Source organism: Geotrypetes seraphini, chromosome 1, assembly GCF_902459505.1.
Source record: "Geotrypetes seraphini chromosome 1, aGeoSer1.1, whole genome shotgun sequence".
NCBI lineage: Eukaryota > Metazoa > Chordata > Amphibia > Gymnophiona > Dermophiidae > Geotrypetes > Geotrypetes seraphini.
In genome coordinates, this window is record NC_047084.1 from 483,838,312 (window position 1) to 483,853,212 (window position 14,901).

Genomic DNA, 14,901 nt, shown 5'->3' on the forward strand with positions numbered 1-14,901 from the left:
GTTGGCGCCCCGAAAGTTGAGCACCTTTGTTTTGTGGTTGATTTAGGGGATCCTTTCCCAATGTTGAACCATACCATGTTATGGTCGCTGGAGGCTAGCGTATCTCCTACCGAGACCTCTGAGATGCTTTCCCCGTTTGTGAGTACCAGGTCTAGGATCGTCTGGGCCCTAGTGGGCTCCGTTACCATCTGTCTGAGATGTACTCCTTTTATGGAGTTCAGAAGCCTCCTGCTGCTGCTGGTTGCTGCTGAAAATGTGTTCCAGTCTGCGTCAGGCATATTGAAGTCCCCTAGCAGCACAGTGTCACCCCGTAGAGTTATATTCTCTATGTCTTCAATTAATTCTGCGTCCATGTTTTCCGGTTGTCTTGGAGGTCTGTATACCACACCAAGATACAGGCATTTTTTACTACCTCGTGCCAGGTTAACCCAGAGGGACTCCCCGGTATACTTGACATCAGTGATCCTGGTAGTTTTGATGTCTTCCTTAATGTATAGTGCTACCCCTCCATCTAACCTGCCCTCTCTGTCCTGACGAAGTAGATTGTACCCCGGTATAGCCATATCCCACCCATGTGCGTCAGTGAACCAAGTCTCGGATATTGCCACCACGTCCAGGTTGGCATCCCTTATTTCAGTTTCTAGTTCTATAATTTTATTGCCTAAACTGTGTGCATTAACATACATGGCCCTCCACACTTTGTGTTTGCTGAGTCCCTGTAAGGCTATTCCTGACCGAGTCTGTGTGGCTCCAAGAGAACTGTTTGCATATTGGGTCCTTACCTCGGAATCTGAGTGTCGACTCGTCCCATCAGGATAGTTCCTTTCCACCCCAGTATATGAGTAGGTCCCCTCCCCCAACTTACCTAGTTTAAAGCCCTGCGAAGTAGGCGGGCTAGTCGGTGTCCGAAGATGTTCTTACCTCTGCTGGTCAAATGGAGTCCGTCTGGTCCCTGTAGTCCTTGCAGCGCCTCTCTATGATCCAGGAATCCGAAGTTCATATCTCGACACCATCCTCGTAGCCATTCGTTCGTTCTCAGGATGCATTCATCTCTGGCTCTTCCCTTGCCTCTAACTGGTAGGATTGATGAGAAGACTACCTGCGCACTTGTCTGCTTCAGCCTCTCACCCAAGGCTCCGAAGTCTCTGGCGATGGTTTCTGGGGTGTTCCTGGCAGTGTCATTCGTACCTATATGGATAAGAAGCATAGGAAAATGGTCATGAGGTGTAAGTAATTTCCCTAGGCTGGTGGTGATGTCCCGTATTTTGGCACCAGGCAGACAGCAAACCTCTCTTGATTGTGCATCCGGTCTGCAGATTGGTCCCTCGGTGCCCATCAGCATGGAGTCCCCAATGACTATAACTCTGCGCTTCTTCCGTTGTGGAGGAGGAGGAAGTCGGTCAGCAGATGGGGTTGCGTGTTGGGCCCTGTTCTTCGAGTTCTTCGTGCTGGGCCTGCTCCTGTACCTTGTCGGCAGCTTCTTCCTGAAGAATCTGGAATCTATTCTTCAGGACGAGATGCGGGGTTGATGTAGGGCCGGCCTGTTGGGGAGAAAAAGAAGAGGATGAAGAGATTGAAAAAAGGAGGGGGGATCTTCTATGTTTACTGTGGAAGAGGTCACCAACTGCCAGGTGTCATTGCCGCCAGCCATTTCCTGTAACCCAAATGTTGGCTTCAAAACTGATGATTTGGGTGTCTCAAGAATGGACTTGTCGTGGGTCTGCTCTGTAATTTGGGACAACTCCTGAACGACTCCGTCGATGTAGGCTTCATCCTCTCGGATGCTTCTCAGGCGAACCACCTCCTCCCTGAGGCTCCGCAGTTCTTGCATGAGGGCTCCGTCCAGCTGAGCAGCCTCCTCTGTCTGCGTGGAGGCTGTAGTGTAGTGTCGGGGGATGGATTCGGTCTGCACGGAGACCTCTGTCCACCGCCCTGAGTCCTCCTCCCTTCGTTCGCCGTCCGTGATCTCCTCCAGGGTCCCCATGGTGACTGGAATGCTGGATGTGGTTGTACCCTTGGCGCTTCTAGTCCTCCCTGCCATTTTCAAGTTGTGAATTAGGTCAGCCTGTCAGTAAATTAGAAAAAGAAAGGAGAGTTAGAAAAAATCCTGCTGAGAGCTAGTGCGAGATTATGAAAGATTTAGGTGTCTGAGAGAATAAGAAGTTAAGAGCTGAGGGTATCTGAAAGGGGTTAGCTGAGTGTGAGTTAGCTTGGCGTGCAGCTAGCTGAAAGAATAGAGAGAGAAGAGAAGAATGGGAACAGAAGAAAAGGTTTTTTTTGTTGTTTTTTTTTGTTTGTTTTTTTAAGTTAGAAGTTTAGAGTTCTCTGCTGGGCTGCCTGTGCTCCTTCTAAGGCTCCTTCGCAAAGGCGCTCTCGCTAAGGCGAGCGCCTTTGCCGCTCGCATTCGCCGCGCACCGAACGGCCGCGCGCCGTTGGCACCCCCCTCTTAATGGGGAGTCCTGCGCTGGTGTCGCGGCTGGTGACGCGGGTGGGCGGAGCTAACTCTCGCCGCTACCCGCTCCTCACCGCCGCACCTCTCCTCTCCCGGCTCCCTGAAAAAAAAAAGCTGCTGCTGTTTTTTTTTTTTTCCTCAGCCACGCGGCTGCTGTGGCGACCTTCTTCACGCCGGCTCCCTTCTCTTAATGGGGAGTCCTGCGCTGGTGTCGCGGCTGGTGACGCGGGTGGGCGGAGCTAACTCTCGCCGCGACCCGCTCCTCACCGCCGCACCTCTCCTCTCCCGGCTCCCGGAAAAAAAAAGCTGCTGCTGTTTTTTTTTTTCCTCAGCCACGCGGCTGCTGTGGCGACCTTCTTCACGCCGGCTCCCTTCTCTTTTGGAAAATAAAGTATATTCACAGGAAGACATTTTGCAGCTGCTGAGGCAAAGGGCAAAACTTCCAAGCAGCTGAAATAGCTCAGTTGGGAGAGCATTAGACTGAAGATCTAAAGGTCCCTGGTTCAATCCTAGGTTTCAGCAGTCTTTTTCTCACCTAACAGAGTAGAAAAGGCCCCCAAGATATTACAGCCCACCTCCATAAACAAAAGCATTCGAGCACAGTAGGGGATCAATCCCAGCTGAGGTAGCTAGACCCCCTGAAGGAAAGTATTGTTATAGGAGGCAGATCTCGGTTACAGGAGATCCAACAACATAGAACTTTCTGGGTAAATCTTTAGCAACAATATTGCCTGGCATTTATCACTAGATCAATTTTAGTTTGGGGATTCCTTAAATGAAGGCCAAAGGCTCAGGCATTAAAGTGAGAATTAACCTTGGTGGATTATTAGAAATGGGAAAGAAATGCATCAAGAGAGGCTGGCAATTATTGATGTACAGCATCACATTCCTTCAAAACCTATGCGTGTTTTAGTTCCATGGTGTAATGGTTAGCATTCTGGTCTCTGATTCCACGAATCTGACTTCAAAACTCAATGGAACCTGATTTTCCTTTAAAGCTAAATGGTGGGATATAGGTACATTAAGAGTCAAATTGTAAAGGGCCTTTACCAATGGAAAACTGTTGGAAAGAAGGAGTAGAAACCATTTTCTTTAACTCGGGACAAGTAAGTTTGTATGCGTAGATTTCCTTAAGGAGAAAAGGATCAGTACAAGGAAAGCAACATCCAAGAAGGTAACTCATGGCCTTTAAGACTTTGGATGGATAACGACCAGTGACCATTTGGCTTTTGGACTGCTATGTTATGCATGAATACCACTGACATTGAGGCTTTTGGGAATTTCTGGTGTAGGTAGACCATGAGATAGAGTTTCCGATGAGCGAGGGCAGAACGTGGTCTTAAATAGCCTTCTCTTTTTGAGAAGAATATATATTTACAGGAAGACATTTTGCAGCTGTTGAGGCAAAGGGCAAAACCACCAAACCAGCTGAAATAGCTCAGTTGGGAGAGCATTAGACTGAAGATCTAAAGGTCCCTGTTCAATCCCAGGTTTCAGCACTCTATTTTCTCCCCTAACAGAGTAGAAAAGGCTCCCCAAGATATTATCAGCCCACCTCCATAAACAAAAGCAGTCGAGAACAGTAGGGATCGTTCCCAGCTGTGGTAGCTAGACCCCGCCCCCCCTATAGGAAAGCATTGCTGTAGGAGGCAGATCTCGGCTGCAGTAGTTCTAACAACATGGTACCTTCAGGATTAATCCTTAGCAATAAAATTTCCTAGCATTCTTCAATAGATCCTTTTCAGCTTGGGGATTCCTTGAATGATGGCAGAAGGCGCAAGCATTAAAAGTGAGAAGTGACCTTGATGGATTATTAGATATGGAAAGAATTGCTTTAAGAGAGTCTAGCAATTGTATAATGTACAGCATCCCATTCTTTCAAAACTTGTATATGTTGTTGGTTCCATGGTGTAATTGTTAGCACTCTGGACTCTGAATCCAGGAATCTGAGTTCAAATCTCAGTGAACTTGTTTTCCTTTAATGCTTAATGTCGGGAAATAGCTACTTAAGAGGCAAATTGGCAAGGTTCTTTACCAATGGAAACTGGTTGGAAAGAATGAGTAGCAAACCATTTCCCTTCCCTGGACAAGTAGGTTTGAATGCGTACATTCCTTAAGGAAAAAAGAATCAGTATAAGAAAAGCAAAATCCAAGCAGGTCACCCATGGCATTATGACTTTTGGATGGATAACGACCAGTGACATTTGGCTTTTGGACTGCTATGTTATGCATGAATACCACTGACATTGAGGCTTTTGGAATTTCTGGTGTAGGTAGACCATCAGAGTTTTCGATGAGCGAGGGCAGAACGTTGGTCTTAAATAGCCTTCCTCTTTTTGGAAAAGAAAGTATATTCACAGGAAGACATTTTGCAGCTGTTGAGGCAAAGGGCAAAACCACCAAAGCCAGCTGAAATAGCTCAGTTGGGAGAGCATTAGACTGAAGATCTAAAGGTCCCTGGTTCAATCCTAGGTTTCAGCATTCTTTTTCTCACCTAACAGAGTAGAAAAGGCCCCAAATATATTACAGCCACCTCCATAAAACAAAAGCATTCGAGCACAGTAGGGGATCAATCCAGCTGAGGTAGCTAGACCCCCTGAAGGAAAGTATTGTTATAGGAGGCAGATCTCGGTTACAGAGATCCAACAACATAGAACTTTCTGGGTAAATCTTTAGCAACAATATTGCCTGGCATTTATCACTAGAATCAATTTAGTTTGGGGAATTCCTTAAATGAAGGCCAAAGGCTCAGGCATTAAAGTGAGAATTAACCTTGGTGGATTATTAGAAATGGAAAGAAATGCATCAAGAGAGGCTGGCAATTATATTGATATACAGCATCACATTCCTTCAAAACCTATGCGTGTTTTTAGTTCCATGGTGTAATGGTTAGCATTCTGGTCTCTGATTCCACGAATCTGACTTCAAAACTCAATGGATCCTGTTTTCCTTTAAAGCTAAAATGGTGGGAATATAGGTACATTAAGAGTCAAATTGTAAAGGGCCTTTACCAATGGAAACTGGTTGGAAAGAAGGAGTAGAAACCATTTTCTTTACTCGGGACAAGTAAGTTTGTATGCGTAGATTTCCTTAAGGAGAAAGGATCAGTACAAGGAAAGCAACATCCAAGAAGGTAACTCATGGCCTTTAAGACTTTTGGATGGATAACGACCAGTGACCATTTGGCTTTTGGACTGCTATGTTATGCATGAATACCACTGACATTGAGGCTTTTGGAATTTCTGGTGTAGGTAGACCATCAGAGTTTCCGAAGAGCGAGGGCAGAACGTTGGTCTTAAATAGCCTTCTCTTTTTGGAGAAGGAAGTATATTTACAGGAAGACATTTTGCAGCTATTGAGGCAAAGGGCAAAACCACCAAACCAGCTGAAATAGATCATTTGGGAGAGCATTAGACTGAAGATCTAAAGGGTCCCTGGTTCAATCCTAGGTTTCAGCACTCTTTTTCTCCCCTAACAGAGTAGAAAAGGCCCCCAAGATATTATCAGCCCACCTCCATAAACAAAAGCAGTCGAGCACAGTACGGATCAATTCCAGCTGTGGTAGCTATACCCCTTGAAGGAAAGTATTGTTATAGGAGGCAGATCTCGGTTACAGGATATCCAACAACATAGAACTTTCTGGGTAAATCTTTAGCAACAAAATTGCCTGGCATTTATCACTAGATCATTTTTAGTTTGGTGATTCCTTAAATGAAGGCCAAAGGCTCCAGGCATTAAAGTTAGTATTGACTTTGGTGGATTATTAGAAATGGAAAGAATTGCATCAAGAGAGGCTAGCAATTATATGATGTACAGCATCACATTCCTTCAAAACCTATGCGTGTTTTTAATTCCATGGTGTAATGGGATAGCATTCTGGTCTCTGATTCCACGAATCTGACTTCAAAACTCAATGGAACCTGTTTTCCTTTAAAGCTAAATGGCGGGATATAGGTACTTTAAGAGTAAAATTATGAAGGGCCTTTACCAATGGAAACTGGTTGGAAAGAAGGAGTAGAAAACCATTTTCTTTACTTGGGACAAGTACGTTTGTATGCGTAGATTTCCTAAGAAAAAAGGATCAATACCAGGAAAGCAACATCCAGGAAGGTAACTCATGGCCTTTATGACTTTTGGATGGATGGCGACCAGTAACTCTTTGGCTTTCTGACTCCTGTGTTATGCATGAATCCCACTGACACTGAGGCTTTTGGAATTTCTGGTGTAGGTAGACCATGAGAGTTTTCGATGAGCGAGGGCAGAACGTTGGTCTTAAATAGCCTTCTCTTTTTGGAAAAGAAAGTATATTCACAGGAAGACATTTTACAGCTGTTGAGGAAAAGGGCAACACCGCCAAACCAGCTGAAATAGCTCAGTTGGGAGAGAATTAGACTGAAAATCTTAAGGTCCCTGGTTCAAATCCAGGTTTCAACAGTCTTTTTCTCCCCTAACAGAGTAGAAAAGGCCCCCTAGAGATTCCCCGCCCACCTCCATACATAAAAGCAGTCCAGCACAGTAGGGGATCGTTCCCAGCTGTGGTAGCTAGACCCCCCCCTCTAGGAAAGCATTGCTGTAGGAGGCAGATCTCGGCTGCAATAGTTCTAACAACATGGTACCTTCAGGTTTAATCCTTAGCAATAAAATTGCCTAGTATTCTTCAATAGATCCTTTTCAGCTTGGGGATTCCTTGAATGATGGCAGAAGGCGCAAGCATTAAAAGTGAGAAGTGACCTTGGTGGATTATTAGATATGGAAAGAATTGCTCTAAGAGAGTCTAGCAATTGTATGATGTACAGCATCCCATTCTTTCAAAACTTACATATGTTGTTGGTTCCATGATGTAATGGTTAGCACTCTGGACTCTGAATCCAGGAATCTGAGTTCAAATCTCAGTGGAACCTGTTTTCCTTTAATGCTTAATGTCGGGAAATAACTACTTTAAGAGGCAAATTGGCAAGGTTCTTTACCAATGGAAACTGGTTGGAAAGAAGGAGTAGCAAACCATTTCCCTACCCTGGATAAGTAGGTTTGTATGCATAGATTTCCTTAAGGAAAAAGGATCAATACCAGGAAAGCAACATCCAGGAAGGTAACTCATGGCCTTTATGACTTTTGGATGGATGGCGACCAGTAACTCTTTGGCTTTCTGACTCCTGTGTTATGCATGAATCCCACTGACACTGAGGCTTTTGGAATTTCTGGTGTAGGTAGACCATCAGAGTTTTCGATGAGCGAGGGCAGAACGTTGGTCTTAAATAGCCTTCTCTTTTTGGAAAAGAAAGTATATTCACAGGAAGACATTTTGCAGCTGTTGAGGCAAAGGGCAAAACCACCAAAACCAGCTGAAATAGCTCAGTTGGGAGAGCATTAGACTGAAGATCTAAAGGTCCCTGGTTCAATCCTTGGTTTCAGCATTCTTTTTCTCACCTAACAGAGTAGAAAAGGCCCCCAAGATAGTACAGCCCACCTCCATAAACAAAAGCATTCGAGCACAGTAGGGGATCAAGCCCAGCTGAGGTAGCTAGACCCCCTGAAGGAAAGTATTGTTATAGGAGGCAGATCTCGGTTACAGGATATCCAATAACATAGAACTTTCTGGGTAAATCTTTAGCAACAATATTGCCTGGCATTTATCACTAAATCATTTTTAGTTTGTGGATTCCTTAAATGAAGGCCAAAGGCTCAGGCATTAAAGTGAGAATTAACCTTGGTGGATTATTAGAAATGGAAAGAAATGCATCAAGAGAGGCTGGCAATTATATGATATACAGCATCACATTCCTTCAAAACCTATGCGTGTTTTTAGTTCCATGGTGTAATGGTTAGCATTCTGGTCTCTGATTCCACGAATCTGACTTCAAAACTCAATGGATCCTGTTTTCCTTTAAAGCTAAATGGTGGGATATAGGTACATTAAGAGTCAAATTGTAAAGGGCCTTTACCAATGGAAACTGGTTGGAAAGAAGGAGTAGAAACCATTTTCTTTACTCGGGACAAGTAAGTTTGTATGCGTAGATTTCCTTAAGGAGAAAGGATCAGTACAAGGAATGCAACATCCAAGAAGGTAACTCATGGCCTTTAAGACTTTTGGATGGATGACGACCAGTGACCCTTTGGCTTTCTGACTCCTGTGTTATGCATGAATCCCACTGACAATGAGGCTTTTGGAATTTCTGGTGTAGGTAGACCATCAGAGTTTCCGATGAGCGAGGGCAGAACGTTGGTTTTAAATAGCCTTCTCTTTTTGGAGAAGAAAGTATATTTACAGGAAGACATTTTGCAGCTATTGAGGCAAAGGGCATAACCACCAAACCAGCTGAAATAGCTCAGTTGGGAGAGCATTAGACTGAAGATCTAAAGGTCCCTGGTTCAATCCCAGGTTTCAGCACTCTTTTTCTCCCCTAACAGAGTAGAAAAGGCCCCCAAGATATTATCAGCCCACCTCCATAAACAAAAGCAGTCGAGCACAGTACGGGATCAATCCCAGCTGTGGTAGCTATACCCCTTGAAGGAAAGTATTGTTATAGGAGGCAGATCTCGGTTACAGGATATCCAACAACATAGAACTTTCTGGGTAAATCTTTAGCAACAAAATTGCCTGGCATTTATCACTAGATCATTTTTAGTTTGGTGATTCCTTAAATGAAGGCCAAAGGCTCAGGCATTAAAGTTAGAATTGACTTTGGTGGATTATTAGAAATGGAAAGAATTGCATCAAGAGAGGCTAGCAATTATATGATGTACAGCATCACATTCCTTCAAAACCTATGTGTGTTTTTAATTCCATGGTGTAATGGATAGCATTCTGGTCTCTGATTCCACGAATCTGAGTTCAAAACTCAATGGAACCTGTTTTCCTTTAAAGCTAAATGGCGGGATATAGGTACTTTAAGAGTAAAATTATGAAGGGCCTTTACCAATGGAAACTGGTTGGAAAGAAGGAGTAGAAACCATTTTCTTTACTTGGGACAAGTACGTTTGTATGCGTAGATTTCCTTAAGGAAATAGGATCAATACCAGGAAAGCAACATCCAGGAAGGTAACTCATGGCCTTTATGACTTTTGGATGGATGGCGACCAGTAACTCTTTGGCTTTCTGACTCCTGTGTTATGCATGAATCCCACTGACACTGAGGCTTTTGGAATTTCTGGTGTAGGTAGACCATCAGAGTTTTCGATGAGCGAGGGCAGAACGTTGGTCTTAAATAGCCTTCTCTTTTTGGAAAAGAAAGTATATTCACAGGAAGACATTTTACAGCTGTAGAGGAAAAGGGCAACACCGCCAAACCAGCTGAAATAGCTCAGTTGGGAGAGAATTAGACTGAAAATCTTAAGGTCCCTGGTTCAAATCCAGGTTTCAACAGTCTTTTTCTCCCCTAACAGAGTAGAAAAGGGCCCCTAGAGATTCCCCGCCCATCTCCATACACAAAAGCAGTCCAGCACAGTAGGGGATCAATCCCAGCTGTGGTAGCTAGACCCCCCCTCTAGGAAAGCATTGCTGTAGGAGGCAGATCTCGGCTGCAATAGTTCTAACAACATGGTACCTTCAGGTTTAATCCTTAGCAATAAAATTGCCTAGCATTCTTCAATAGATCCTTTTCAGCTTGGGGATTCCTTGAATGATGGCAGAAGGCGCAAGCATTAAAAGTGAGAAGTGACCTTGGTGGATTATTAGATATGGAAAGAATTGCTCTAAGAGAGTCTAGCAATTGTATGATGTACAGCATCCCATTCTTTCAAAACTTACATATGTTGTTGGTTCCATGGTGTAATGGTTAGCACTCTGGACTCTGAATCCAGGAATCTGAGTTCAAATCTCAGTGGAACCTGTTTTCCTTTAATGCTTAATGTCGGGAAATAACTACTTTAAGAGGCAAATTGGCAAGGTTCTTTACCAATGGAAACTGGTTGGAAAGAAGGAGTAGCAAACCATTTCCCTACCCTGGATAAGTAGGTTTGTATGCATAGATTTCCTTAAGGAAAAAGGATCAATACCAGGAAAGCAACATCCAGGAAGGTAACTCATGGCCTTTATGACTTTTGGATGGATGGCGACCAGTAACTCTTTGGCTTTCTGACTCCTGTGTTATGCATGAATCCCACTGACACTGAGGCTTTTGGAATTTCTGGTGTAGGTAGACCATCAGAGTTTTCGATGAGCGAGGGCAGAACGTTGGTCTTAAATAGCCTTCTCTTTTTGGAAAAGAAAGTATATTCACAGGAAGACATTTTGCAGCTGTTGAGGCAAAGGGCAAAACCACCAAAACCAGCTGAAATAGCTTAGTTGGGAGAGCATTAGACTGAAGATCTAAAGGTCCCTGGTTCAATCCTAGGTTTCAGCATTCTTTTTCTCACCTAACAGAGTAGAAAAGGCCCCCAAGATATTCAATCCCACCTGAGGTAGCTAGACCCCCTGAAGGAAAGTATTGTTATAGGAGGCAGATCTCGGTTACAGGATATCCAATAACATAGAACTTTCTGGGCAAAACTTTAGCAACAATATTGCCTGGCATTTATCACTAGATCATTTTTAGTTTGTGGATTCCTTAAATGAAGGCCAAAGGCTCAGGCATTAAAGTGAGAATTGACCTTGGTGGATTATTAGAAATGGAAAGAAATGCATCAAGAGAGGCTGGCAATTATATGATGTACAGCATCACATTCCTTCAAAACCTATGCGTGTTTTTAGTTCCATGGTGTAATGGTTAGCATTCTGGTCTCTGATTCCACGAATCTGACTTCAAAACTCAATGGAACCTGTTTTCCTTTAAAGCTAAATGGTGGGATATAGGTACATTAAGAGTCAAATTGTAAAGGGCCTTTACCAATGGAAACTGGTTGGAAAGAAGGAGTAGAAACCATTTTCTTTACTCGGGACAAGTAAGTTTGTATGCGTAGATTTCCTTAAGGAGAAAGGATCAGTACAAGGAATGCAACATCCAAGAAGGTAACTCATGGCCTTTAAGACTTTTGGATGGATGACGACCAGTGACCCTTTGGCTTTCTGACTCCTGTGTTATGCATGAATCCCACTGACAATGAGGCTTTTGGAATTTCTGGTGTAGGTAGACCATCAGAGTTTCCGATGAGCGAGGGCAGAACGTTGGTCTTAAATAGCCTTCTCTTTTTGGAGAAGAAAGTATATTTACAGGAAGACATTTTGCAGCTATTGAGGCAAAGGGCAAAACCACCAAACCAGCTGAAATAGCTCAGTTGGGAGAGCATTAGACTGAAGATCTAAAGGTCCCTGGTTCAATCCCAGGTTTCAGCACTCTTTTTCTCCCCTAACAGAGTAGAAAAGGCCCCCAAGATATTATCAGCCCACCTCCATAAACAAAAGCAGTCGAGCACAGTACGGGATCAATCCCAGCTGTGGTAGCTATACCCCTTGAAGGAAAGTATTGTTATAGGAGGCAGATCTCGGTTACAGGATATCCAACAACATAGAACTTTCTGGGTAAATCTTTAGCAACAAAATTGCCTGGCATTTATCACTAGATCATTTTTAGTTTGGTGATTCCTTAAATGAAGGCCAAAGGCTCAGGCATTAAAGTTAGAATTGACTTTGGTGGATTATTAGAAATGGAAAGAATTGCATCAAGAGAGGCTAGCAATTAAATGATGTACAGCATCATGTTCCTTCAAAACCTATGCGTGTTTTTAATTCCATGGTGTAATGGATAGCATTCTGGTCTCTGATTCCACGAATCTGACTTTAAAACTCAATGGAACCTGTTTTCCTTTAAAGCTAAATGGCGGGATATAGGTACTTTAAGAGTAAAATTATGAAGGGCCTTTACCAATGGAAACTGGTTGGAAAGAAGGAGTAGAAACCATTTTCTTTACTTGGGACAAGTACGTTTGTATGCGTAGATTTCCTTAAGGAAAAAGGATCAATACCAGGAAAGCAACATCCAGGAAGGTAACTCATGGCCTTTATGACTTTTGGATGGATGGCGACCAGTAACTCTTTGGCTTTCTGACTCCTGTGTTATGCATGAATCCCACTGACACTGAGGCTTTTGGAATTTCTGGTGTAGGTAGACCATCAGAGTTTTCGATGAGCGAGGGCAGAACGTTAGTCTTAAATAGCCTTTCTCTTTTTGGAAAAGAAAGTATATCACAGGAAGACATTTTACAGCTGTGAGGAAAAGGGCAACACCGCCAAACCAGCTGAAATAGCTCAGTTGGGATAGAATTAGACTGAAAATCTTAAGGTCCCTGGTTCAAATCCTAGGTTTTCAGCAGTCTTTTTCTCCCCCTAACAGAGTAGAGAAAAGGCCCCCATAGAGATTCCAGCCCACCTCCATACACAAAAGCAGTCCAGCACAGTAGGGGATCGTTCCCAGCTGTGGTAGCTAGACCCCCCCCCCTCTAGGAAAGCATTGCTGTAGGAGGCAGATCTCGGCTAGCAATAGTTCTAACAACATAGTACCTTCAGGTTTAATCCTTAGCAATAAAATTGCCTAGCATTCTCAATAGATCCTTTTCAGCTTGGGGATTCCTTGAATGATGGCAGAAGGCGCAAGCATTAATAAGTGAGAAGTGACCTTGGTGGATTATTAGATATGGAAAGAATTGCTCTAAGAGAGTCTAGGCAATTGTATGATGTACAGCATCCATTCTTTCAAAACTTACATATGTTGTTGGTTCCATGGTGTAATGGTTAGCACTCTGACTCTGAATCCAGGAATCTGAGTTCAAAATCTCAGTGGAACCTGTTTTCCTTTAATGCTAATGTCGGGAAATACTACTTTAAGAGGCAAATTGGCAAGGTTCTTACCAATTGGAAACTGGTTGGAAAGAAGGAGTAGCAAACCATTTCCCTACCCTGGATAAGTAGGTTTGTATGCATAGATTTCCTTAAGGAAAAAGGATCAATACCAGGAAAGCAACATCCAGAAGGTAACTCATGGCCTTTATGACTTTTGGATGGATGGCGACCAGTAACTCTTTGGCTTATCAGACTCCTGTGTTATGCATAAATCCCACTGACACTGAGGCTTTTGGAATTTCTGGTGTAGGTAGACCATCAGAGTTTTCGATGAGCGAGGGCAGAACGTTGGTCTTAAATAGCCTTCTCTTTTTGGAAAAGAAAGTATATTCACAGGAAGACATTTTGCAGCTGTTGAGGCAAAGGGGCAAAACCACCAAAACCAGCTGAAATAGCTCAGTTGGGAGAGCATTAGACTGAAGATCTAAAGGTCCCTGGTTCAATCCTAGGTATTCAGCATTCTTTTTCTCCACCTAACAGAGTAGAAAAGGGCCCCCAAGATATTACAGCCCACCTCCATAAAACAAAGCATTCGAGCACAGTAGGGGGATCAATCCCAGCTGAGTAGCTAGACCCCCTGAAGGAAAGTATTGTTATAAGAGGCAGATCTCGGTTACAGGAGATCCAACAACATAGAACTTTCTGGTAAATCTTTAGCAACAATATTGCCTGCATTTATCACTAGATCAATTTTAGTTTGGGGATTCCTTAAATGAAGGCCAAAGGCTCAGGCATTAAAGTGAGAATTAACCTTGGTGGATTATTAGAAATGGAAAGAAATGCATCAAGAGAGGCTTGGCAATTATATGATGTACAGCATCACATTCCTTCAAAACCTATGCGTGTTTTTAGTTCCATGGTGTAATGGTTAGCATTCTGGTCTCTGATTCCACGAATCTGACTTCAAAACTCAATGGAACCTGTTTTCCTTTAAAGCTAAATGGTGGGATATAGGTACATTAAGAGTCAAATTGTAAAGGGCCTTTACCAATGGAAACTGGTTGGAAAGAAGGAGTAGAAACCATTTTCTTTACTCGGGACAAGTAAGTTTGTATGCGTAGATTTCCTTAAGGAGAAAGGATCAGTACAAGGAATGCAACATCCAAGAAGGTAACTCATGGCCTTTAAGACTTTTGGATGGATGACGACCAGTGACCCTTTGGCTTTCTGACTCCTGTGTTATGCATGAATCCCACTGACAATGAGGCTTTTGGAATTTCTGGTGTAGGTAGACCATCAGAGTTTCCGATGAGCGAGGGCAGAACGTTGGTTTTAAATAGAAACATAGAAACATAGAAAGATGACGGCAGATAAGGGCCATAGCCCATCAAGTCTGCCCACACTATTTACCCACCCTCTTAAATCTACTGACCCCCTAAAGAATAATTGTAATTATACTGTCACTCTACTGACCCGCTCATTCAGTCCTAGTGACCCTAACCCTTGGCATGACCTCGTAGGGATCCCACATAGGTATCCCATTTGTTCTTGAAGTCTGAGATGCTGCGTGCCTCGACCACCTGCACTGGAAGCTCGTTCCAATGCGCAATCACTCTCTCCGTGAAGAAGTATTTCCTGGTGTCTCCACGAAACTTCCCTCCCCTGAGCTTGAGCGGATGTCCTCTTGTGGTCGAGGGTCCCCTGAGAAGAAAGATATCATCTTCCACCTCTACCC

General features: G+C 43.6%; 7 non-coding genes across 7 annotated transcripts; all 7 read left to right on the forward strand.

The window, feature by feature from the left end:
• The first annotated feature begins 2,901 nt into the window (after positions 1 to 2,901).
• Positions 2,902 to 2,974, forward strand: TRNAF-GAA. Its single transcript has one exon. It is a non-coding gene; the product is annotated as a tRNA-Phe (tRNA).
• Positions 2,975 to 4,860: 1,886 nt separating this feature from the next.
• On the forward strand, positions 4,861 to 4,933 carry TRNAF-GAA. Its single transcript has one exon. It is a non-coding gene; the product is annotated as a tRNA-Phe (tRNA).
• Positions 4,934 to 7,281: 2,348 nt separating this feature from the next.
• Positions 7,282 to 7,353, forward strand: TRNAQ-CUG. Its single transcript has one exon. It is a non-coding gene; the product is annotated as a tRNA-Gln (tRNA).
• Positions 7,354 to 8,767: 1,414 nt separating this feature from the next.
• TRNAF-GAA lies at positions 8,768 to 8,840 on the forward strand. The gene has a single exon. It is a non-coding gene; the product is annotated as a tRNA-Phe (tRNA).
• A 1,369-nt stretch (positions 8,841 to 10,209) lies between these two features.
• On the forward strand, positions 10,210 to 10,281 carry TRNAQ-CUG. The gene has a single exon. It is a non-coding gene; the product is annotated as a tRNA-Gln (tRNA).
• A 440-nt stretch (positions 10,282 to 10,721) lies between these two features.
• On the forward strand, positions 10,722 to 10,794 carry TRNAF-GAA. The gene has a single exon. It is a non-coding gene; the product is annotated as a tRNA-Phe (tRNA).
• Positions 10,795 to 11,650: 856 nt separating this feature from the next.
• Positions 11,651 to 11,723, forward strand: TRNAF-GAA. The gene has a single exon. It is a non-coding gene; the product is annotated as a tRNA-Phe (tRNA).
• The last annotated feature ends 3,178 nt before the right edge of the window (positions 11,724 to 14,901 follow it).